At 42.3% G+C, this 25,390-nt stretch overlaps 1 protein-coding gene and 1 pseudogene across 3 annotated transcripts in view; both read right to left on the bottom strand.

Moving 5' to 3' along the window:
- WLS (Wnt ligand secretion mediator) overlaps nucleotides 1-25,390 on the bottom strand; it is a 134,554-nt gene that overhangs the window by 61,903 nt on the left and 47,261 nt on the right. The window lies entirely within an intron of this gene.
- Nucleotides 213-25,388, bottom strand: LOC126951277 (C-terminal-binding protein 2-like; annotated as a pseudogene). Its single transcript, XR_007724412.1, has 3 exons — nucleotides 25,330-25,388; nucleotides 3,439-3,618; nucleotides 213-3,217 (listed from the first exon to the last, which is right to left on the bottom strand). The product of XR_007724412.1 is annotated as a C-terminal-binding protein 2-like (transcript).

Here is a 25,390-nt window from a genome sequence, read left to right on the forward strand (position 1 = left end):
TATACACAGATAGGAATATAATAATACATAATTGCACAAATGAGTGTTCACACATACTTCCATAACAGTAGGACTGGACCACAAATGAGTTAAACTCACCACAGAACTCATTAAGGAGATGAGATTAATAAAACATTGCACCTATTAATTTTGTCTGTTTTATACTATGATGAGCAAGTTCAAGAGCAGAGAAGTCTTTTTTTTTTTTTTGTATAAAGGTTTAATTCTATTTAGAAAGAAGATTCTTTAAATCAACTTCAAGTTCTTAACTCATGGGACTATTTTGCCACACTTCTTGGTAAATATCATTTTGTTAGGTTATTGGCAAAACAGTTTCAAGGTTCACTTCCCTCCCTTGAACCAGGTCCAGGTCATTTTGCTTTGGGGTAAATTAAAATCAGAACTCTACAAGTTGAGCAACTTTGTTTTTTTTTTTGAATTGATTTAGCTCTAACCCACCATTACATCTTAAGGATGGCATGACTTGATAATGATGGACTTGTGTGAAGTTTTGATTTTTCAATTAAACTTTGTATCACATGAAGTAATTGTCAGCGTTCTTGAGTCTGGTTATGGAACAGGCAGATAGAATCCTATCAGTAACAAGAGTTGGAAATTGGCTAATTGACAATGCAGTTGCCTTAAACATCTCAAGTAGAGAACTTTCACGTTAGTGAGATGTGCCTGAATTTCGGAACTTAACAAATTTTAATTACTTTTTATTGAAAACTGTACTGAACACCAAATGTCCACCTTTACAATAAACAAATACAGTAATGGTAACTCACACTAAAACAAAACATACTTCTGATAGCCATTATTTTTCTGTTTGGGACAATTTTAAAGTTTTCCTTTGTCACAAAAACAGGAATGCACCTAAACAAAGCTCAAAATAGGCCATCTTTTAAAACAAAAAGGCAATGAGTCACAAAAGACTATGAATAGAACATGTAACTATTTTGATACAAATCTGATAGGATTTGTTAAAATCAGTCACATCTAATGCATCTGAAGTGTTGTTGTATAAAATATCATGTGAAGAAAAGAAGACTTTATCAATGTCTAAAAAAGTGGGTTTGTTCATAGACAATCTGACAAGCTACCAGAAAAATGTTTCCTGAGACATAAGGAAATGCAACATTATTCTTCTTGAACCCTTTTAGCTCAAGACTTTCTACTCAATAAAATAGCAGAGCATCTGAAACTGAGAAAATATATTTGAGTACAAACAGCTTGTGAAACTTAATACTTTTTTTTTTTTTTTTTTTTTTGCATCATCAGAGGGTTTTACTGAACTTACAACCAACCTGCCTACTCAGTATGCAGTTCAGATGTGAGAGACGCTTCTCTGTACGGGAGCCTGTACTGTCTTCAATCCTATGCGTGCAGGTGTCTATCACAGGCAAACAGTTTTTTCCCCATTTTGTAGTAATGTGATTTTCCTATTAGCAAAAAGAGGTCACCAGCCCCTGTAGACTTAACGAACTCGTCACAGAATGGGGATTTCCTCTTAATATTTTTTATTTTGTTGTTTGAACTCTTGATGCAACATTGTAGAGCGGGGTGTTCAGGACCTGCTGTGCCCAAGGGACTGATAAAGGAAAAAGCTCTATTTATTCTTTGTGATTTGATACACAGATGAAAAACTTAACACACAATAACAGAAGTTGGTCGTTAATAAATCACATCCTAGTCTTTTAGCACTTCCATAAGCAGACAGCATCTTCAGTTTGTAGCTCTTGTAGTTTTAACACCGCAACATCAATGATGTATATGTCCAAAATCAGTTACAAAGACCGTAAGATTCTTTCTCTCTTAGTTCATCTATTTTTCACTGTCTCTTGGTCCCAAGTGTATCTGAATGATTACCTTCTGGCATTCTCTGCTATTGCTCGTTGGGGTGCTCTCGATTGTCCCCGTGTTTTGTGGGCTGGTTGGGAGAGGGTGCTTGGGAAGGATGTGCCACCGTCAGGAGGTTGTGAGTCACTGGGATGCCTCCAGGGATGATCCCTTCCATGGCTGCAGGAAGTCCTCCTGGAGCCACGCCCACAATGCCTGGAGGATATCTGTATGTGGCACCATCGAGTTCAGGATGAATTGCTTGCTGGTCTATTACTGACCAAGGCGCTGATGTGACAAAGAATTCATTGTTCAGTTTCTTAAGCTTTCTGGGATGCGACCTGTGACGGCTCAACGGATCTCTGTGGCAGCTGCCTCCCTCATCTCCAGTGACGCCTGCTCGCTGTACCAGGCAGTGTGAGGAGTGCAGAGGGGATTCGGTGCATCTTTCAACGGACCCTGAGCAAAGCTAAAGGGCTCCGACTCATGCACGTCGAGGGCTGCCCCTCGTATCCTGCCATCCTTGAGGGTTTGTGCTAAGGCTTTCTCGTCCACCAGGTCACCACGGGCTGCATTCACAAGGAATGCTCCCTGCCTCATCTGCTTTATGGTAAAGTCACTGATGAGGTGGTGGTTATGTTCGTTGAGATTGCAATGCAAGGAGACCCAGCCACTCCGATACAGCAAATCCTGGAGGGTGTAGACCCTTTGCACGCCCAGGGACTGCTGGATCCCATCCTGCAAGTAGAGGTCATAAAATATGACGCTGAATCCAAAGGCCTTGGCTCGAACTGCAACTACCTGCCCGGTGCAACCAAAGCTGATGAGGCCCAGCGTCTCCCCACGGATGTGTGCCGCTCCTGAGGCCACCTCGTGGATCTGCTCCATGCTCTGAACCCGCGTGCCTTCCTGCAATGCCTGGTACAGCCACGTGTTCCTCCGGTACAGATTGAGGATATAGCAGATGGTAAAGTCCACTGTCTCTTCCACGGTTGCAGACGGGTTGTTACACACAGCAATTCCGAACTCGCCGGCAGCCTTGATGTCCACGATGTCATAGCCACTGCCTATCCGCAGGATCACTCTCAGAGCCTTGAACTTTCCCAGGTCCTCCCTGGTGAGGGTGATGGTGTGGTACATCTTGACACCTACGGCTTCATTTAGAACCTTCTCGTGGATTTCCTGCGTGGACTGCACATGCTTCAGGATGGGCATCTCCACAGTGCAGTCGCGGCCATCCAGCAGTGCCACCAGGGGGCGGGGGTGCAGGGGGTCCTTCATGATCTGGGGGCGGATACCTTCACAAATTCTGTCCAATCACTGTCTCTTGACTTTGTGCTTATCCACAAGGGACCATTCTTTATGGAACCTTGCAACTCTCAGATAAAAAAAAAAAAAAAAAAAAAAAAAAAAAAAAAAGTTTTTTGCTTTTTGCAAAGCAGTCCTCTAAGAACTTAGGGGAACTCGCAGGAGTCTGCATGCATGACGCCACTATGAACCCAATATAAATCTGTCCACAAACTCTAGTTCACACGATGGGCTGTCTGTCTTTTTAAGAGAATAGTTTCATTGGTTCAAAGCCATTTAAGGTGATGAAACCCTCCTCCCGGAAGGTCAGCGTCCACAGCGAAAGGCGCCCTGGAGGCGGCGGCGGCTCCCACCCCTCCCATTCCACCCGGGGCTGCGGCTGTGCGGCCCCCGCTCAGCGCGGCACGGCTCCCGGTTCGGTTCCTCGCTACTCGGGTCGCCGCTGGCTCCTCTGGGCTGCTCCTGAGCCACCTTAAAATGACACACGCACACAGGGACACACGCACAAAAACTTAATCTCTCCAGTTCCCCGTTCCTCCCCCTCCCGCCCTCCCCACCCTCCTTCCGCTCCCCTCCCCCCGCCCCACTCTACTCCTCCAGAGAAGTCTTAATGAGGGGAAAAAAAAAAAAAGCACAAATCACATTTCCAAAATGACTGGAGATCCATCCACCACTAGGGTTATGAAAATGGGCACAATTTTAGGCTCTGGCTATTCAGCCTTGAAGAAGTCTCAGTATCCAAGCACGTGAGTTTGCTCATCTAAGTAATACCCACCTCCTCCAGGGCTGCAACAAGGATTGAGTCAAGTTAGTGAAAGCACTGCATGCTGCCTAGTATGCAGTAGGTGCTTAATAAAAGTTTACTAAACCTGAACACATACAAGTCACAAGGGAAACAGATAGGAATAACTGCCCTCTGAAAAGCAGGGCTTTTCTATCCACTGGTCTACAGTGGCTTAAAGCTGACATGGCAGCATGGCAGATCCCTGGTTCTCAGAAGAAATCTAGGAAAAGGAAGAGATGATCTATGGAAGAAGGAATTTGAGGCCATTCTGATATAGAGGAAACCCTCGATGAACATCAATACCCACTATTCTATTATTCCTATTTTTATCCTCAGTTAAACATGGTGAATTGGCCACTGTGTTTTCCTCCTGAAATTCCACAAAATAAAGACAAAGACAGTAAAAAGAAAAGCAAAAGATATTAAATCACAGGGGGAAAAATCTAACTGTAGACACATGAGCAGACTAGAGATTTCAATTTTTTTTTTTTTTTTTAAAGACAGAGTTTTGCTCTTGTTACCCAGGCTGGAGTGCAATGGCATGATCTCGGCTCATCGCAACCTCTGCCTCCCAGGTTCAAGCAATCCTCCTGACTCAGTCTCCCCAGTAGCTGGGATAACAGGCGTGCACCACTATGCCTGTCTAATTTTGTATTTTTAGCAGAGTCAGGGTTTCTCCATGTTGGTCAGGCTGGTCTTGAACTCCTGACCTCGGGTGATCCACCTGCCTCAGCCTCCCAAAGTGTTGGGATTATAGGCGTGAGCCATTGTGCCTGGCCTCAAAATGTTTTAAAAAGATAAAAAATACATGAAATAGAGTTTCCTGGCAGCCACAGCCTACACTCCTATAGAGGGGATATTCTAGAAAAGTGAGCCAATATGTCTGCAGGAACCTGAAGCCACTCAGAATTTGAAAGCACCAGGGGTTGCACAAGGCAGAACAAAGCATGGCACTGACAATGAGGTGACTGGTCAAAGTCTGCACACAAAACGGCTGGACCTCAGTTCCCCCACATCTTCCCATCTCTGCATAATCCAAGGAGAGACTTTGGACTTGAGGACACCAGGGGAATACATAGACCCAGGGCTGGAGGTAGAGAAGAGCAAGGGTCTGTAGAAAAAATTGTGCCACTCCCAGGTTGGCAGAAACCATGCTCAGAGTTGGTATCTCCCCTTGGTCAGGGACCAAGCTGGCTACAACTTCTCCCCACTTAGTAGCCTCAGTGGTCAACAGAAAGAATCTGTCAGAGCTCCCATGGGGTCAAATCTTAGGCAATAAAGTACATCATACTTCTAACGCTGGAAGTAGGAATTGGGACTTTCAACTGTATTGAAAAGGGTGCTTGGAGAAACACAAGAGTATAAATATGAAAAGCTGTAAAAAATGTTATCAGCTCACACACAGGTTACAAATAAGTCACAGGTTGTTCTCCTTGGAGCCGCAGGGTTCAGAGCAACACTGGCCTTAGACACAGGCAAGAGGGGTCTTTGAAGTTTGGGCCCACTCTGTCAACTGTTCCCTTCTTTATAGGACAAGAAACTCCCAAGTGAAGGGGATATGTATACCCAGAGTCTACAGACTCCCTCACTTCTAGACCATGCTCCGAGATGTCAGACCCCAGAACATTCTGCCTAGACAGCTCTGAACTCTTACTTCCAAGGTCTGTGTGGCCTCTTTCCAGGTCTGGCTTCCCAAGAAGAACTAGACAATCACTTGTGTACTCTTTCTTGGATGGTCGGGCGGGTGGGAGTGAAAAGGCTGCTATTCGTTGGAAGATAGGAACAGAGCTTGAACTTGGAGATTAGGGTGTCCATGTACAAGCATGCAAGGCCCCTCTCTTTATGGGATGGAGCCAGAGGTGGGGAGAAAAGGGTGTAGGGGCCCACGCTTCCTGGCCAGTCATATTTTGGCACAGAATTCCAAGTCATCCATGAATCCTCAATTCAAACCTGGCCATCCGGTTCATTATGCAGGTAACTCATCATCAGAGGATGCAACATACTTGGTTTAACAGTTTGCTGGCCTGATTTATCACTTCTAAATATTTAGACACATGATAGGCATGTCTTCATTCATACTGTTTCCCCGAGCCAGACAAATGTTTGGGGTGGGCCTGGTTCAGAGCAGGTGCCTCAGAGAGACAAGGCTAGATAGGATTGCTTCCTTGCCTGGTCCCAGCTTCAACAGTTATTCTAATCTGTTGAGGATCCTCAAAGGAAAAACCATTTTAAAATATGCGGTTTAAAATGAAAATTGCACACAGTATTTTAATGTACAATTACTCCATATTAAGCTCCCGTGGTTTCTGTGCTTTAAATTACCTCATTTAATGTTCTCAACAATTCCACGAAGTGGACATGAATATTTTCTTTTAATTAATGAGTAAAGTGATGTCCTCAGATCTTAAGGAACTTGTATAAAGTCATCGAAATTGCCTTAAAATAAAATTACTTTTTTTTTGTATTGCTTAAAGAAAACTGGCTAACTTGTGATAAAAGAAGCCCCTCAAAGCAGTCACACAATATGAATATGTTAAGTCTTTAATAAGAGCAACAGCTGTCCTTCATCAGAGACTAACATGCACCAGCCTTCTTCAGGCCTCACATCCATCCTGGGAGGAAGACGTTATATAAATTGCCCAAGAATATATGGCTAGTATACAGCAGAGCTTCAGTCTGGATCACATGAGGGTCCCACTGCACTCTACTACCTTTGTTGGTGAAAACAAACAAACACACTAGAATTCAAAAGAAACTAACAAGCATACTTGGTCAAAGAGCCACTCAACACAAACTAAACACCTTTCCAGCTTTTTACAGGAGAGAAACAGGGAGTGTTCCTGGGAGGCTGCAAGTATGGCTCATAAGAATGTCTGGAATTCACTAATCTAAGCTTTCTAAAGCCATCTGTTATTGGTTGTTAAAATTATAGCATGTTCTGCCATCTCCTCACGTTATCATCTCCTTACTTCCTGTGCAATATGAAGCAGAGGTGTTATTCCTGTTTATGAGGTGAAGATGCCAAAACTCAGAAATCCCTACCCTAGAAATACCAGATTCAGGACCCTACAGCTTCATCGCCTGTAGTCTCATAGCATTCTGCCATCTTTTATGATGTACATAAAAAATAGAAACCACAGGGAGAATGGCCCGTTCAAGTGACCTTTACTAGACGGTGATATCACTCCCCACCCCCAGACAGATAGCACACATGAGGTAGCACAGGTCAATCTTAGCAGACCTGGTTCCTTACCTGTTAGCATAGGACTTAATGCCTAGAATTTCATGATTATTACACTAGTTACTGCATGAAAAATGCTTAAGACAGAGCAGAAAGCATGAAGGGTAAGGTATGTTGTTGACATTTTATTAGAGAAGTGAAACTCTTATACTTCTCCTTAATTCAAAATAATTACCAGGTTTCAGGAACATGGAGCTTCCCACTATGAATCCCTAATCCAAACCTAGATCACAAAACCCAGAAACAAGAAAGCACTAGACAGAGGAACACAGTAAAACTGCAAAGCTGGTTACCTGAATTGTTTTCTCTTCTGCCTCCAATGGACTTGGAAATAAAGTTCAGCATTAATGACGATGTTGCATTTAATAAAACACTGGTTTCATGACTCCTGGGATACTGCGTGGGCAATACTTCCCCTCCCCCCTCCTGAGATAATGAAGGTGAAGAATCCAATTTGAACTCCCTGGGAGAATGGCAGGAAGGCTAAGCAACATTTGGCACTGGAGAACCTTCCCTATAAAACAAGGACACTGGTTATACCAGTTTCATGGGGGTACAGTTGTAAGGTATCAGCATAGGGCATTTACAGATTTGAAATCCATGGTTTTCCATACCTATACTATATGAGCAGCCTTGGTATAGAAGCCCATAGGTCCTATGGGCTAGCCAAGCTTCACATTTCTCAAATAGCTTTGGAGACATATTTTGGCTGGGTGGAGAATTCATTCAGAGGAGGAAGGGAAGCGTGGAAAGGCACTGTCATTTGTTACACTTACTATTTCCATCCTGTTATGGGGGCAGTCTCCCCTATGCTCCAGGGTTCCTTCCATAGGAGCAGACCTAGACTGCAAAGTGTGGCTATAGACGGAAAGATCATGCCTTTCCATATTGGGAAGCATCAACTAATTGTATCCTTACAAAGTCTCTCTATACCAGTGATACTGCCCTGCCCTGCTTGAGAAAAGCAAAACCAATCAGTTTTCCTGCAGGGAAGTGGAAAGTCAGAGAGGAAAGCAAGTCCCTTCTATAAGCCAGAAATGGTGGGAGGCGCTGGAAATTGCTAGGAAAGAGGTCTAGTATCCCCAAGAAATCTAGGGCAGCTGCTTAATGTAAGAATGGTCCCTGGGGTGGGAATGTGGGGAGAAGGAGAAGCAATGAAAGGCCACTAGAACCTTAATTGAGGAAGATATCAGAATGCTTCTCACCTATGCTCTACACCTTCTACATCTGAAACAGGTATTTACCAGCCAGGATAGTACAAAGTGTATAAATTGGGCACCAAATGCATATGATTTTGAATTCTCCTTTTATGACTTCCCACCTGAACAACCTTAAATAAGTCTCAGTTTTCACCTTTGCAGTATGGAAACAGTGGGAACTACTCCCTAAGGCTGCTGGCCAATACCAGTTCCCTCTCCATCTTGTCCCAGGGTGGCTGGGTTATATTGTTGACCTATTAACTGGAATAAAAGGGGAAAAAGGAGAGGACAAGATATATTAGAGGAAATCAAGAATGATTTTATGGTTGTCAAAAGCTTTTAAGGTTCCTAGAGACACTTTGACTTTCCTGGGCCTTTGCCTTGGGAAAAAAAATTAAAGAGGTTTCAAAGCTCGTGTGCATTCCCACATTACATAGGGGAGCTGCCAGTCACCAGAGTTTGTTTGGGTAACCTCAGAAAGAGGCCACCGAGATGAATCTCCTCCCAGCCTCTGGCAGACATATAATCTGGGGTTATTTATGCCAGCATTCCTTCCCCAATAAAAAACTCTCTGACCTGGCTTGAATTTTTCTTGACGCTTTCAATTAAGGAAATAACAAAACCAACCCTGTCCTATACATGGTTAGGTCTGGCAAAAATGGACTCAGCTAATTATAAATTTGGCCCTAGCTGTTTTCTTAAGATGCCCTACAGGCCTGGGTGTGAGTGGTTATAAAAATGAATGAGTACAATTATTTTGCAAACCAGCCTAACAGTTTAGATCACATTGCTTCTCTTGTGTTTCATCATCAAACCAAGCATTTGAATTGCAGAGAATTATCTTCCACATGTAAGAAAATGTATTTCTAAGCATTGCAAAACTGGTTCCTTGCTGTATTCCGATGCATTATCCTCTGGTTGAAGTCACATATCTGTCTATGGAACATGATGAGGACAAGGGAGAACGGTGCTCACATTAGGTTCTCTTCAAAGTGACATGCAGTTAGAAAACATCCACTTACCATGATTGCAGCCAAGGCTACTAGTGCTTAAAGGCTATATCACTGAAAAAGTAAGTGGAGACATCCATATTTTTTTTAATAAATGAATCTGAAGTACCACAGAATATAGAAAAAAATCATTATCTATTGTTGTTCACCAGGTCGGAGAGTAGCTCTTTCCTCATCTAACTCAACACATTCACCCTGAGGATTTCATCTGCTCCTGGGATGCACGTCACGCTCTCCCGTCCTGATTTCCCTCTTGAGATTTGAATTTGCATGGTCACTTTTTACCAGTCTCTCCTCCTCTTTCATGGGTTAGAAATCCAGACCACCAAATGTGGTCAACTCTACTAGATGTCTTTCAGATTTAGCCTCCTCTCTCTCCTCACTGATACTCTGCTTGTTCAGGCCATTATCTCCAGCCTCCATGACTAAAACACCTGCCCTGTTCCTATTTTTCACACTTCTTGCTAGAGAAATGATTTCTAAAACACTTTCAATGCCTTTATATTGTCTTCAGTATGATGTCAAAACTCCTTAAATGGCATCATTGGTTAAGATGTTATATACCAGCCTAGGTTCTAGTTCTATGAATGTTCACTACCCCTTCTACCTAGGTTGGCCACTTCCTATACAGCCCCTCTTCCCTCCAGCCTTGGAAGATGAGTAAGAGCTCAGCTTTGGAGACAGACAGCCTGGGATCACAGCCCACCTTAGCTATTTGGTGCCTGTGCAATGTTGGGAGTCACTAAATGTCTCTATCTGTAAGATGAGGATAATGGTCATCGTAATGCCCTTCTCCTATGCCTGTGAGGAGTAAATGAGATCATGTGTGCTAAGCACTCAGCACGGGCCTGGCATATAGTAAGCACTCAGTCAGTGCTGGCTATTTTATTTATTTATTTATTTATTTATTTATTTATTTATTTATTGAGACGGAGTTTTGCTCTTGTTGCCCAGGCTGGAGGGCAATGGCGCGATCTCCGCTCACTGCAGCCTCTGCCTCCTGGTTTCAAGTGATTCTCCTGCCTCAGCCTCCTGAGTAGCTGGGATTACAAGCATGGGCCACCATGCCTTTCTAAATTTTTTGTATTTTTAGTAGAGACGGGGTTTCTCCATGTTGGTCAGGCTGGTCTTGAACTCCCAACCTCAGGTGATCCACCCGCCTCAGCCTCCCAAAGTGTTGGGATTACAGGCGTGAACCACCGTGCCTGGCCGCTGGCTGCTATTTCAAGGCTGTTACTCAAGGTTATCTACACCTGCTGTACTCTGGGTCCCCAAAATCACACCAAATTTTAAAGAGATGTCCCCTTTGAGAGGGTGAATTACAAAAGGCTTCTTTATCTGGGCCGCAGACAGTGCTTTGCATCCCCACTTGTGCCAGACTCCTACTTATCTTCTGGAATTTCCCCCAGATTTACCCTTGCCTTCTTTTACTCACCCACACTCAATATAGCACCCCTCCTCTTGCTCCCCACAGCACCCTGTTCACCCAGCAACATGACACTTACTCCCCACGGTGCTTCTCCTGACTACTTATCCCCATCTCTCTCCCTACCCATCTCCTACTTAGGCTGGGTTCTTAAAAGCCAGGGACTGCCTCAGTCTTGTTCACAGTTTTAGCACTCATGTCTTTGCACAATAGATATTCATTAAATATTTACCAAATTAATGATTGTCACCCTTCTTTCTCCAAATAACTCTTACAAACCTAAATTTCCTGTCACTCTACCAACAAACAAGTGGTTTGCTCTATTTTGGTGACATTTACACTTTCTTTCCCCATCACCTGCCTTTTTACTCCTGCTCCCCACAGACCCCTGCACAAATACCTCTGAAATCCCTGGTGCTAGATGGATCATCCAACTCTATTTTTGCTTCCACCAAATATTTCTGAGCACCTACTGGTTTCCTCACACAAGACTGGCTGTAAAGTCTAAAACCATAAAAACCCTAGAAGACAACCTAGGCAATACCATTCAGGATATAGGCATGGGCAAAGACTTCATGACTAAAACACCAAAAGCAATGGCAACAAAAGCCAAAATTGACAAATGGGATCTAATTAAACTAAACAGTTTCTGCACAGCAAAAGAAACTATCATCAGAGTAAACAGGCAACCTACAGAATGGGAGAAAATTTTTGCAGTCTATCCGTCTGACAAAGGGCTAATATCCAGAATCTACAAGGAATTTAAATTTACAAGAAAAAAACAAACAACCCTATCAAAAAGTGGGTGAAGGATATGAACAGACACTTCTCAAAAGAAGACTCTAATGCGGCCAAGAAGCATGTGAAAAAAAGCTTATCATCACTGGTCATCAGAGAAATGCAAATCAAAACCACAACGAGATACCATCTCACACCAGTTAGAATGGCGATCATTGAAAAGTCAGGAGACAACAGATGCTGGAGAGGATGTGGAGAAATAGGAATGGTTTTACACTGTTGGTGGGAGTGTAAATTAGTTCAACCATTGTGAAGATAGTGTGACAATTCCTCAAGGATCTAGAACCAGAAATACCATTTGAACCAGCAATCCCATTACTGGGCATATACCCATAGGATTATAAATCATTCTACTATAAAGACACATGCACACATATGTTTATTGTGGCACTATTCACAATAGCAAAGAATTGGAACCAACTCAAATGCCCATCAATGATAGACTGGATAAAGAAAATGTGGCACATATACACCATGGAATACTATGCAGCCACAAAAAAGGATGAGTTCATGTCCTTTGCAGGGACATGGATGAAGCTGGAAACCATCATTCTCAGCAAACTAACACAAGAACAGAAAACCAAACACTGCATGTTCTCACTCATAAATGGGAGCTGAACAATGAGAACACATGGACACAGGGAGGGGAACATCACACACTAGGGCTTGTTGAGGGGTGGAGGGCTAGGGAGGAATAGTATTAGGAGAAATGCCTAATGTAGATGACAGGTTGATGGGTACAGCAAACCACCATGGCACATGTATATCCATGCAACAAACCTGCAAGTTCTGCACATGTATCCCAGAGCTTAAAGTATAGTTTAAAAAAAAATATTCAGAGAAGTTCCAAATCCTATATATAAATAAATGCAAATGTTATATAGAAATAGGATTTGGAACTATATACATGTATATCAACATAAAAATGTACATTTGTATATGTCTATAAAGAGTGAAACAATTAAACTTATTCTATTAAAAAAAGAGTAGGAATAAAAAGGCATATAAGGCAAAGCCATTGCCCTCAAATTGTTTATAGTAAAGTGGGGAAGGCAGGTATATACATAAATAAGTATAATTCCATGTAGTTTGTACTGCATTAGAAGTATATATGAAGTATACAGTCAGCACAAAAGATCAAGAGTTCTGAGTAGAAGGTCAAGAAATGTAGCACAGAAGACACCATCTCCTGGCTCACCCTATTGAGAAGAGGTGATGTTTACCAATGAATTACAGAATAGGAGTTCACTAGGCAGCGAGATAGGAGAAGGCATTACAGGCAGAGGAAGCCCCATGTATGAAAAGTCACAGAAGCACAAAATAGCAGGGTGCAGCCAGGGAAAGCAACTAATTCAATATGGCAGGGAATGTGAGAGGGAGTGCAAGGAAAAGGGAAGGCTAGGGAACAGGAAGCGTCTAATGACAAAGGGAAGAAGCTTGGCCTGAGTGCTGCAGCATTTTGATTAGACGATGTTAAAGCAAAGACGGAGATTCTGGCAGCTGTATGGAAGACAGACTGGGATGCGGGGGCAGGTGGACAGAGAGACATCCTAAGGAAACTGAGGCCCGCTGCTAACACAGTTCTCAGTGTGCTTACGACGATTTAACCTTGTCGAAAATACTGCTGGAAGGATATTTTCTAAGGAATTTGTTTACCGAGGAATCTGAACCCAATGATGAACCAATCTTTTGCTAACAAAGCTAGAGAACTCAGAACCATCCAAGCCGGCAAGTGTTAAAACACTGGAAAGCAAATGTGGCAACATCACTTTCCTATTTGACCATAATCAACATCAATGTGGAGAGAAAACAAACCTGACAGCCAAGGGAGGAAAACACACAGTGGGTTTCTTTGCTTTCTCTCCAGGACACTGTCAGTACACACAGCATTTAGAATAGCTGATTTGATCGTTGTGAAAATCTACCTGCGTGTCTCTCTCTCTCTCTCTCTCTCTCTCTCTCTCTCTCTCTGAATGCAATTAGAGAAGAGAGCTTCATTCACACTGTGTCTAAAAATAGATGATGGCAGGGTTCACAGACTGACAGCTGCATTCTCATACAGTAACCAGGAAAGGAATGGGATGGCTAATTTAACTTAACAACTTCCAAAACAAACAGTGCAGAGGGAGTCCAGGATAAAGAGAAAACACACAGGTCAGTTCTTCAAAGAGCTGGAAGAGGGATGGGGTCGCTCCATGGCAGTTTATTACTCCTCCCCAAGTCCTGACGAAACCAGCTAAGTATTTTGCCCAGATCTACCCAGAGTCCTTCAGACAAGAGCTCTGGCAGATGAACCGCTACAGAGATTCAGGCAATATCAAGCAGCAGGGCCAGGACTCTCCCTGCTGACTTCTTCGTACATCCCCTGGACACAAGTAAGCTAAGAAGAGTCACGACGTTTTTCTAGGCAAGATAAATAAATGAGTTTTTTTTCCTCTTCACCATATCTAAATTATACTCTGCCTAGCCTGGGGCATTTAAAAAAAAGTTATCCAGGAAATAAACATGCATCATTAAGGGGCAGAAACCAGGTGTCTAAAAGAAGCAAACCATTTCTTTCCCTCCCCTCAGTCCTAAAATGTTTTCCGTTTTCCTCCTCAGTCTGCCTTGCCTAGGGAGGGGATTATGGTTGGGCTTCAAAAGAAACAAGGGAATAATGCCTGTGGACGGGTAGCAGATTCTCTCTGCAGCTCTCCCACAGCTCCGTGTTGGCGCTCAGCGCTGCTGCCAGCCAGCTAAATGTCAGATCACGGCACCCCAACATTCCCTCACCGCATACCTCCATTGCCCTGGTGACTAAGCTGTTTCAACAGCTGTGTTATTGCTGGAGTCAGGCCAGTGTTATTCACACGGTGTATTTGTTTCATACGGCTTATGTGGGGAATTATTGCACTCGGCTTTGGGGTTCTATTTGAAGATAAGGTCCTTCCCTTGATCAATCAGCCAGGACATTCCCCGAGTTGGGCTCCAGGAGACAATGGGACAATATTCTACTGCCACCCGGGGTTCCAGATAATAGACAGATTCAAAATACTACAAAGAAGGTAGATGAAGCATATGTGTGTGAGAGAGAAGGAAGTATAATGGAAAACCATGACCTTTGGTGGAGCCGCGAAAGATCTCTGCTGCTCCTCCCTCAATAAAAGCCACCCACAACACAAGAGTGCTAAGCTGGACTCCCTTTCTGCTCTTCCTCTCCAGCCTTCACCCTCAGCTTTTCTCTTAAAATCATCGCTCTTTCCTTTAGGGTCACGCTAGCACTGTTGCATTGGTCTCTACATGCATCACTCCACACACCTGCCCCTGAATGCCGTCTCCGTCCTCAGCCCTGGGCTTGTCCTATCTCATCAAACGGTTTATGACCATTGATGTTCCTATCATGCAGGAATCAAGTTGGGCCTGTTGGCCTGGCAACCTCCTCTGCTACTCCACATCCTCTTCTGAGTGTGAGTGAGATAGGGGCTCTGTTACTAACTGCTGAGTAAATCAACCCAAACTCCCTTATATAGAGGGACAACTGGGAGAAGGAAAGGCATTACATCCATGAACCTTATGTCCCGTGAGCAGGGCTAATTTCTATTTCTAGCCCATTCTAGGCTGAATCTCCATCAAAGAGCCCTGCTGGCCTGTTCACCCTCCAAAGTTCTTCTCACCAAGAGCAATCGGGCACCATTTTCTGATGCTGAAAAGATCTCAGAAATGTGTTTTCTTATAAATGAAGTATTTTTAAAAGAAATAAAACAATGTTTCCTAAAAGCTCACATTTTTTACTGCCTACTATGTGTAGACATTTTCACCCATGCAGATGCCAGCCAGATAGAAACCATCACAGGCAATTTCAAAGTGAGGAAACTGAGGCCCATGGTCATGCTACCAATGTGAGAGGGAGGCAAAATAAGAACCCAGGTTTGCCTGACTTGGCAGCTCAAGTACTTTCCCATTATGTCTCTCAGTCATGGGTTAGGAAAGTTAGGAGACCCGCTTCTTGCTCTAAAAAGGCCACTATTTAGCCATATGATTTCAGTAAGTCACTTTACATAATGTATTATTTCATAAAATAATACAGCTGGATCATAGGCTTACTAAGATCCTTTCTAGTTCTAATATTTCATGAATGTAGAAATCTAAAACACCTCCAGCCATTTGCTGCCTTCTATAGTTAAGGCACTGAGGCCAAAACAAAGAACTATAAAACCATTCCTGTCCTCGGGGCACTTATAATGGAGTTTGAGTGACAAGGGATCACAACTTGAGTTTGACTAATGGAAGAGTTAAACAATTAAATACAAAAATACCACAGAACCAGACTACAGGGCAATGCTTGAGAAACACCACCACATATCAGCATAACTGTACAAGGAGAAAAGTAGATTTCAACAATGGTAACACCCCTAACCCCAAAAATACGTTTGTGCTGCCAGCAGAAAGAGAAGAAGAGACAGCGCTTGCAGGAAAAGCCAGCTACTAGAAGAGATCCCGTCTGTTTCACAGGAAAGCTTTGTTTCTGACAAGTTTCGTAAAGGAAAAAGTAGGCTAGAACAAGCCTTTTTATTTCCAACCCACCTTTTCTTCGTTCCCATGAATGAGGAGGGGTACAAATGAGAGCAGGCAGCCAGGGACAAAAATAATATGGCTGGTGGTGCCTGACCTCTTGGATTCCTGCCAACAGAGAAGCCTGAGAGGCAACATTTAATTGTGGAAAAACCAGCCTGGCTCTCCTCTTATCTTTTTCCTCTGTGACTTAAACCCACAATTACTGGCAACCCCTAGATTCCGAGTCACTCAGCTGGTGGTGGCAGCAATGGCTGTGTCTGTAGCTAAAAAGCAAAAGGGAGTCAGATTTTACCTGCCTCCGAAGCCGGCCCTGTGAGCACAGCCCTAACCCAGCTTGACAACGTCTCCCATTAAAAGGTTCACAGATGCCCTCCCGTTGGGAAAACCACCAAGTGAGAAGTCCAGATGGGAAAAAAAGAAATATGATTTTCAGCCACTGTATAATTCAAAGGACAAGCTGCAAGTCTCAAATCCTGAATTCCACATTTTATTTCAGCACTAGAGACATTATTTTCAATTCCTTTTCTTAAGGATCAAACTCCAAATTTCTTAGCTGGTCATCAAGGCAACTCACCTACCAGCCCCTCTGTCTTTCAGCAGCTCATCTTTTTTTCTCTACTATGGACACTTTTCTACGGCCCAACAAATGGGCTTACTGTCCTTTGCACACATGTTATTTCAGAGCATTTCATGGTAGAAAAATATGGTCTTAGTCCTCACTTTCTCACCTACAAATCACTTTGGAGAAGTCACTTAACTTCCATAATTTCATGCTTGTTTAAATTTAAAACTTGTTCTCCAGTAATAGCCTCACAGAGAACAGTAAAGATTTAACCTTGAACATCTAGCATTGAGCCTGCATAGGAGATGCATAATCAACGTTTCCTTCTCTATATATCTAATGCCTTTGCTGAGTTACCTTCATCCAAAAGAACGTTCCCATTGCTAACTCTTGTCTGATCTTCCCTTACCACTCTTCTGCTCCAAGAGGTTGTCTCCCATACACCTCTGCTCCCATCTTAATATTCTTCCATTTCAAAATAATTTACATGTTGCCATGTTTACAGTCAAATATAATTAGATCATGTCTGTGGGCACATTCTCCTAAGGATGCTAAGAATTTCCCACATCTTCTATTTTAGGACTTTCTCCAATTGCTTCAGTGCTGATCAGCATGCATTTTGGTACTCATGAGGCATACCCTCGTTGGGATTCATAAACCTCTGAATTCCATGGGTGAGCTTCAGGGCTTCCATTGAAATAAGAATACTAAATGTGCAAATGGGGTCTATGCATATATGTCTCCCAAGGTTAAAGTCCTTGACCTGAAGTTAATAACCACTGTTCCAAAGTAATGAAAGGCCTGTGGCTAACATCCACTGGGTCCTTGTTCTGAACACTCAGCCCTGACACCTATGTTTCTGGGCTTCTGTGTCCTCTTTGGAACACAATTCCTCCTTTCTATTCAAGTCCAAGAATAATAACTACTCACTCTTATTTATTTAGAGACAGAATCTCACCCAGGCAGGAGTGCAGTGGTACAACCTACTGGGCCCAAGCAGTCCTCCTACCTCAGCCTCCCAAGTAGCTGGGACTACAGGGGCACACCACCACACCCTGAAAATTTTTGTATTTTTTGTAGAGACAGGGTTTCACCATGTTGCCCAGGCTGGTCTCGAACTCCTGGGCTCAAGCCATCTGCCCACCTGGGCCTCCCAAAGTGCTGGGATTACAGGTGTGAGTCACTGCGCCCAGCCAACTACTCACTTATATTGAGCATTTACTATATGTATCCAGCACTTACTGTGTAAAGGCCTCACATGTACTATTCTAGTTTAATCCTTACAACAACCCTATAAAGGTAGTACTACTATTATCTCTATTTTATAAGTGAGGAAAATGAAGTACAAGGAAGTTTGAAAAACTTCCTTGCCAAGGGTCGCATAATTTATAAGCAGCAGGCCAAACACTCATAATTTATGATTCAGCCCAAACACTCTGGCTTGAAAGTACTTAACCCAGTGCTGGAGTTGTCTCTCCAAGCTCTTTTACTTTCCAGAAAAAAATAAGACTGCCCTTGGACTGTTTATTTGCCTTCACAGTGTAGGTGATCACAGATTCCAATATCTTTAAAACCCCACCTTTGACTCAATCAAAACATTTCCCTTTCCATGAGTTAATCATTTCCCCTTCTATGTTTATGGACTCCTTTGGGTACTTAGTGCACTGAACACAGTGGTGTAATTTTTTAATTCTCTCTCCATGAATTAGACTGTGAGATCCTAATTATTTTGAGTACACATGGAATATTTACTGTGCCTAGAATTGTGCTAAGTATAAGGACATAACAATGAACAACACACTGTCCCTGCCTTTAAAGAATTCAGTCTTAGGCCAAGTGCTGTGGCTCATGTCTGTAATCCCAGTACTTGGGACTTTGGGAGGCCGAGGTGGGCGGATCACGAGGTCAGGAGTTTGAGACCAGCCTGACCAACATGGTGAAACCCCCGTCTCTACTAAAAACACAAAAATTAGCAGGGCGAGGTGGAACGTGCCTCTAATCCCAGCTATTCAGGAGGCTGAGACAGAAGAATTGCTTGAACCCAGGAGGCGGAGGTTGCAGCAGGGAGCCAAGATCACGCCACTGCACTCCAGCCTAAGCAACAGACTGAGATGCCATTTCAAAAAAAAAAAAAAAAAAGAATTCAGTCTTGCAGGATAGAGAAAACTAAACAAAAGAGAGTTATGATGGTTTCTGTATTATGAAGAATAAGGATTTATCTTTGTTTCTTAAATCCTGAGCAAGATGCTAGCATGTAGCACAAGTCCCAAAAGTGCCTATTGAATGAATGAATGAAATTGGGAAAGGGTTTTCAGATGCTGAACTGCTAAACTGAAAGATCTACCATCCCATCATGAAACTCTTTGAGGTTATTTATACACTGACTCACCTAAAAACTGCTTCCTGTGTTGGTGTCTATGATACATTTTTTAATGTCAGACTAAAAATACACTTCCAGTACACCAACCCTGTCTGCCTACCTAAGGAGTAGAAATGAACACAAGGTCGCATGTAACAAAATAAAAGAAAATTCACTCATTTCAACACTAAGCTCACCCTCTAACAAGAGCATCTGTCTTGACTGAGCACTATCTTCTAGAATGGTTTTCACTTGAGGATCTCTGAAGTCGTCTATTTACAAAACCAAAGGGATACCAATGAGATTTTTTATAAAGCCAGAGAATCTTAAGTCACGGACTCTCAACTTCAGAGAGTTAGAGTAGATGGGAGCTTAGGGATCATCTAGTATAATCTCCAGTTCAAAACAGGAAACACTCCATAGCACCATCAATAGACTCATGGTGGGTTCAAGGCATTGGAGTCCTAACATCACGTACACTAATAGCCTCTCGACTTCCCAGCTGGGAGACTGGCAAATCATGTAAACTCTCTCATCCTCAGTGTCCTCACTCTGCCAGATAGAATTGTTCAGATGATCCGATGAAATAAACGTTGTCTTAATCAGCGAACATTTGTTTGCAAGTAACAGGACTTCACCCCCACTAACTTAACCAGAAATCAGCTGGAAGAATAGAGAAGTGCTTTAGGAAAATCAAGGGCAGAAAATGCTGACAAGCTGGAGGGTCTGAAACCAGGAATAGAAAGCTGTCAGGAGGAAAGTCAACTCTTGTAGTCTACTGTAATTACACCAATAGTCTTCATCTCCGTTTTCCTCTTTGTATCTGGTCTTCCCACTCTGCCAGTCAACAATCACAGCTTCTCTGTGCACGTGTAGAATGATGACTGCCCAGGTGGCTCTCATGGCTTTTCATTTTAAGTGCTAATAAAGGTAGACCTCGAATTACTGAAATGCAATTTCTTGTAAGAGAATTTGATTGCTTCCCCTTTGGCCAAGGGCCCACTGCTAGTCTGATCAGCTATGGCCTGGGGACTGATCATGTGGCCAGCTGCCCATTCAGTAGAGTTGGTGGAACATGCTGAGGGAGGGGGGAGTTAAGGCCAAGTTCAGGCTGAGGCAAATGACTGGCAACAAAGACAAGCAACAGCATCTCTAGTGCGATAGTACTTTGCAAAGAAAGCACTGCCCTGTGCCAGCTATCACTGTGGCCATCCTTATGATCCTCACCAACCATCTTCTGCTTGACCACTACCAGTAACAGGCTGCTCACTACTGGCAGAGGTAACCTTTTCATCAGCAAACAACTACAGGTATTAGAACTCTTTTCCACGTGACAGCAACTTCTTTTAGGATACTAAACTGAAATATTTGTAATCTCCCAAGCCTTACCTTTAATGAAGGCATAATCTTGCTTGTTAGGTCAAGCCTGGGCTTTTCTTTCTAGTCAAAATATGAATAATGGGCAAAGCAAGATGTTGGGAAAAAGCTGAGTGTTGGGAGGGAACTGAGGCAGGGCTTGCATAATGTCCTCAGGAATGTGTCTAGACTTGCTGGCTCCTTACTTCTAGCCCTCCTAGGCTCCTAGGCTCCTATTCTCATTATCGCAAGTAGCAGAACATGTTCCATATAAATGCTAAACCATCACAGCTGTAGATCATGTGCCTGGTCTTTTGACCTCCACATTTTCACCACCTGTTTCTTTGTTGGATTACAAATAAATAGCGTGGGCTCCCAGAGCTGGGGGCCTTCACAGCCTCCGTACACTAGCAATGGCCCTCTGGTGTCCCAATTTTCTCTCTCAAACTGTCTTTTTTCTCAATCCTTTGACTCTACCGGACTTTGTCACCCCCACGACCTGATGTTGGGTATGATCAGCCCAACACAAGAGAAATAGATTCACTATACAATTATTTTAGGAAACAACGTAGAGCAGAAAAAGCCAGAACCTCTTCTTCCTATAAAGAATTACTACCATCTTTCTACTGGCACCATTACTAATAACTCACTAAAGCAAAAGGGGAGCTGGAACTGTTTCTAGTGTCAGTGTGTAGACAATAGGTAGGGTTGGGGAAAAGGGTTTTTTCCAATGTAGAGTCCCTAGCACTTTTGCAAGCAGAATTCTGCCTTGCTCTCATTTAACTTCCTTTTGCTTAGAAAAATATAATCCAGAAAATTATCTTCACTTCAGTTTTTTAAGTTAACCAAGATAAAGGTGTGAATTCCCCATAAAAGAACCTCACATTAGCTATGTTATGACCAGCTGGCATTTAAATACTGACAAGATCCAAAGTTAGAAGAGGAGGTGAAAACACAAAAATAACTTCTATACGTTGGGGGCACCATTATGGGATCTGCTGCTTCTGGCTTCTCTGCTCTTCACATTAGTCAATGATGTAACCAGGTTTTTATTTTAGTAATCAGGATATACTTGTATGGATGCAAAGAGAATCTCCTCATTTATATTCTAAACTCAGAGCAGGAAATGAGACACATGGGTGATCTGCAGCTGTGGCACTATAAACAGGACCAGCCTACCACCTAGTCTAGATGCTAGACTGCACTTCATTCCCTGAAATACTGACTGGGAGATTTTAAAAAATTGAAAATATATCATTTTAGAACGACCAGTGCAACTTCTGTGCAAGGATATTAGAGTCCGCTGTTTGGTAGAAGACTGACTCACCTGTATGGGGTGGTGCACGTGTTGTTAGGTGCCATCTACCTATCTACACCACTGAGGTACAATGAGGAGATCCTGCCCTGGCTCCAGCCACCTGTGCCACCGTGGGCAAGTACCACAGAGTTCAAGCTTTCTCCTACTGCTAAATTAAAGGATTTTGTGCTTTAACTTGGGTCAACCACCCATTTGCAAACCTGACAAGAACCACACACACTCTTACTTCAAAAATGCATATAAGTAAATATGACCGAAATTTTATATAATCAAGGGGTTCTCTTAGCCCTCACACTCCAGTCTAAACTGCTTGGTTGATGATTATTAGACCAGCAGCCCTCTAGTATTCCTTCTAGCACTCCAAGCTAAAATAAAACAGCTGATGTTTAGTAACGATTTCTGTAAATTATTCAACACCATAGAAGAGTGTTTTGTTAAGACTAGAGACTAATCTAACACAGTCTACTCACCAATGTTAAATTGACCAGAAACCAATAGATGACTGGAAGGAAGCATATGTAACTAGATATACCAAACTATAAATACTAACTTTAAAATCTTGGAAAGGTTTTGGAGGAGTGCTACTCTGTTTCTGAATTGGAATTTTTCATTTGCAAATGCTTAACAAAACCCACCAACCCAGATAGAGCTCTATAGTGATGTTTATGGAGAAGCCTTATAATGACGTTGTCCACGTAATGTGCTTACCAATAATCACACCCAAATAAAACAAAGCCAAAGGTTCCCACGCTCCTGCCAATATAAACATGCTCACAATGGTTAATTCCAAAGGAAGAGCTGTCAAGATGTGCCTGAAGATTTCCTCAAAGGGAGAGATAATTCATGAGCAAACAAACATCATGTCCCTAATCTTCTCTATCCTGGGGTAAAGAAAATATAGTTTTCTCCCAAGATTTTAGTTGCTTTCTATCCCAAATCAGTAAGTAAAACTGATTCATACTGGTAAATTCCAGGTTCTAGTCTTGATTTGAAGGGGCACACAATTCAATAAGAGTAAAGGGGACTGGCCATGTAAGCCCATCTTGAATACTGACAACTTCCCTACCATTTACCTAACACTACAAACCCTACTCCATTTAAGCCTCTGAGATCTTTTTGCTGTATTTTGAGCTTTTCAACTTACCTTTTTTGGAGGGAAAGGAGGGAGGAGGAGAACAAAGGGAGAATTTGAAGTTTTTATTTCTGCTTGCATTGACTCAAATTGTGGTAAAGAAATTTAAAAGGTAACTTTAAAATTTTGAATTTTGGTGACACTAGCCAACAATAAAAACTATCTAATTAGAAATGTTAGAGAGGTTTTTTTTTTTTTTTTTTTTTGGAGACAGAGTTGCTCTGTTGCCCAGGCTGGAGTGCAGTGGTGCAATCTTGGCTTGCTGAAACCTCCACCTCCCAGATTCAAGTGATTCTCCTGCCTCAGCCTCCCAAGTAGCTGGGATTACAGGCACACACCACCACAGTGGGCTAATTTTTGTATAGACAGGGTTTCACCATATTGGTCAGGCTGCTCTTGAACTCCTGACCTCAGGTGATCCGCACACCTTGGCCTCCCAATGTGCTAGGATTAGAGGTGTGAACCACCACACTCAGCAAAAATGTTAGATAGTTTTAACACAGGCTCTAACATGGTCATAAATTAAAGAAGATATGGTCATAAATTAAAGAAGACCTCTTTTTGGTGGGAGTAGTAGTAGGGGTTGGAGAGTAGAGTTATAGATTTCTTCTTAGCAGTTGCTTCCACATATTTTATTAATAAGGACTATCTGCTGAAGCATAGAAATACAGTCATGTGACTATCATACATCCAATGGCCTGTTCCATCATAGCAGGGATAGTTTTTATGGTATATGGAATCCTCTGCCCCATTAAGCTCTCTTTATGGACCTTTCCTCAGAAGCATCAGAAAACACAGAATTAAATATCACAATTCTTGTTGAAGGCCAAAAATTAGTTCCCAGAAGGATTCTTTGACTCTCATCCTTCTACAAATTCACCCATCACCATTCTAGATAATGTGATGGATGAATTTATAGAAGCATGAAATTCACAGAATTTATTTTTTATGGTCAATAGATTTTTATTCCAGTTGTCTTCTCTTTGTCTACCTAACATTCTATAACCAATGGACAAATGGAAAAGCACAATTACTTTGCCAAAAGTTAGTCAACTTTCTCCCAGGACACTCAGCCATCTAACTTGAAAACTGACTGGTAATATCATTCTAATTACTTTTTAAAGTAGAAGCTTGTTACGCAGAAATGCTTTCAGTGTGGGGAAAGAAAAATCACTTGCCACTTATAGAAAGAATTCTACTGCTTCATGTGGCCATTTGTAATAATGAAACAAATAAGCAAGCAAGACTTAACACTGGGTTCTAGTGTACAGCACAAGGATCAAGGCGAAATATAATGCTTTCATTACGTAAGAATAGGAGAGACATTATTCTGGCTTTCCCCTACCCTTCATCATTTACCAATATTTCTTCAGTCTCAGGAATTTTTCAACCCCTGAAACTCCTAGATTTACCACTCAAGGCACAGCTACCCATCTTGAGGCTTTCTGTCAATGACTCTAGTGCTTCTATTTCAACAGCCTATAGATTTGAAAGCTGGAAAGAGAGATATGTAAATGAATCCTCTAACTTTGATCCATGCACCCAGGTTCCTCAAAAGAAGCCCTTGGAGAGTCTGGGGTATACTAAGTGTATGACTTACAGTTGTAATCATTAGAGTGACAACCCATTTCCAGTGGGTACCACTTTAGCCAATCCAAACCTTTATTTTCCTAATGCATAGAGTGACTTTTTCAAAAATGGTATATTTGAGAAAGTATTTTAGAATGGCATCTGTTAACAAAACTAGGTATACCACTCTAGAGTATATTTTCAAATAACAGAATTTGACCTTACAGAGAGTTCTAAGACCATAACGTAAATAATCATTTTCATCAATGATTCATAATACATCCAGACTCCAAATGTTAAGGCTGACTTTTTTCTGACACTCTTCTCTGCCTACTCATACTCCTTCTATTTCCTAACTCCTTTAGAGTAAAAATTGAAATCCCATATCCCTAACAACTAGACAGTAGCATCATGTTTACACCCTGACAAATTCATTAATTCTGTACCTCTGAAATATTTAGCAAAAAGCCAGCACTGACTCAATCATAGATTTCCACAGATAGGTCTGTTCATATTTGTAATTGGTATTCACTGAAAGATCAATGACTCCTGTTCCCAAGCATCTACGAGTCTCTGGATTTTCTTAACTGGCCTCTTTTCCTCAGCTCTTACAGACTATTGTTTTAAAACTACCATTTAAAAGTTGAACTCCGAGTGAGGGGAAAAACAAACAAACAAACAAACAAAAACACCTTTTTCTGGCTCCCACTCCACTCATAATCAACATAACACAGACTACTTGTGACCCATATGTGATGGAAGGAGAGGGGCACAGAGTTGGGGGAGGTTTCTCCACATAGCAAGCAAGCAATCACTTCCACAGCAGACATCAGCTGGGTGTCCAAAAATTCAATTCAATTTTGACACCACTTACCTGGAAATAGCGTCAGGTCCCATAGGTTGAAAGCTCAGTCCCATAAGACTGCCCCCCATTT

This window comes from Macaca thibetana, chromosome 1 (assembly GCF_024542745.1).
Source record: "Macaca thibetana thibetana isolate TM-01 chromosome 1, ASM2454274v1, whole genome shotgun sequence".
Taxonomy (NCBI): domain Eukaryota; kingdom Metazoa; phylum Chordata; class Mammalia; order Primates; family Cercopithecidae; genus Macaca; species Macaca thibetana.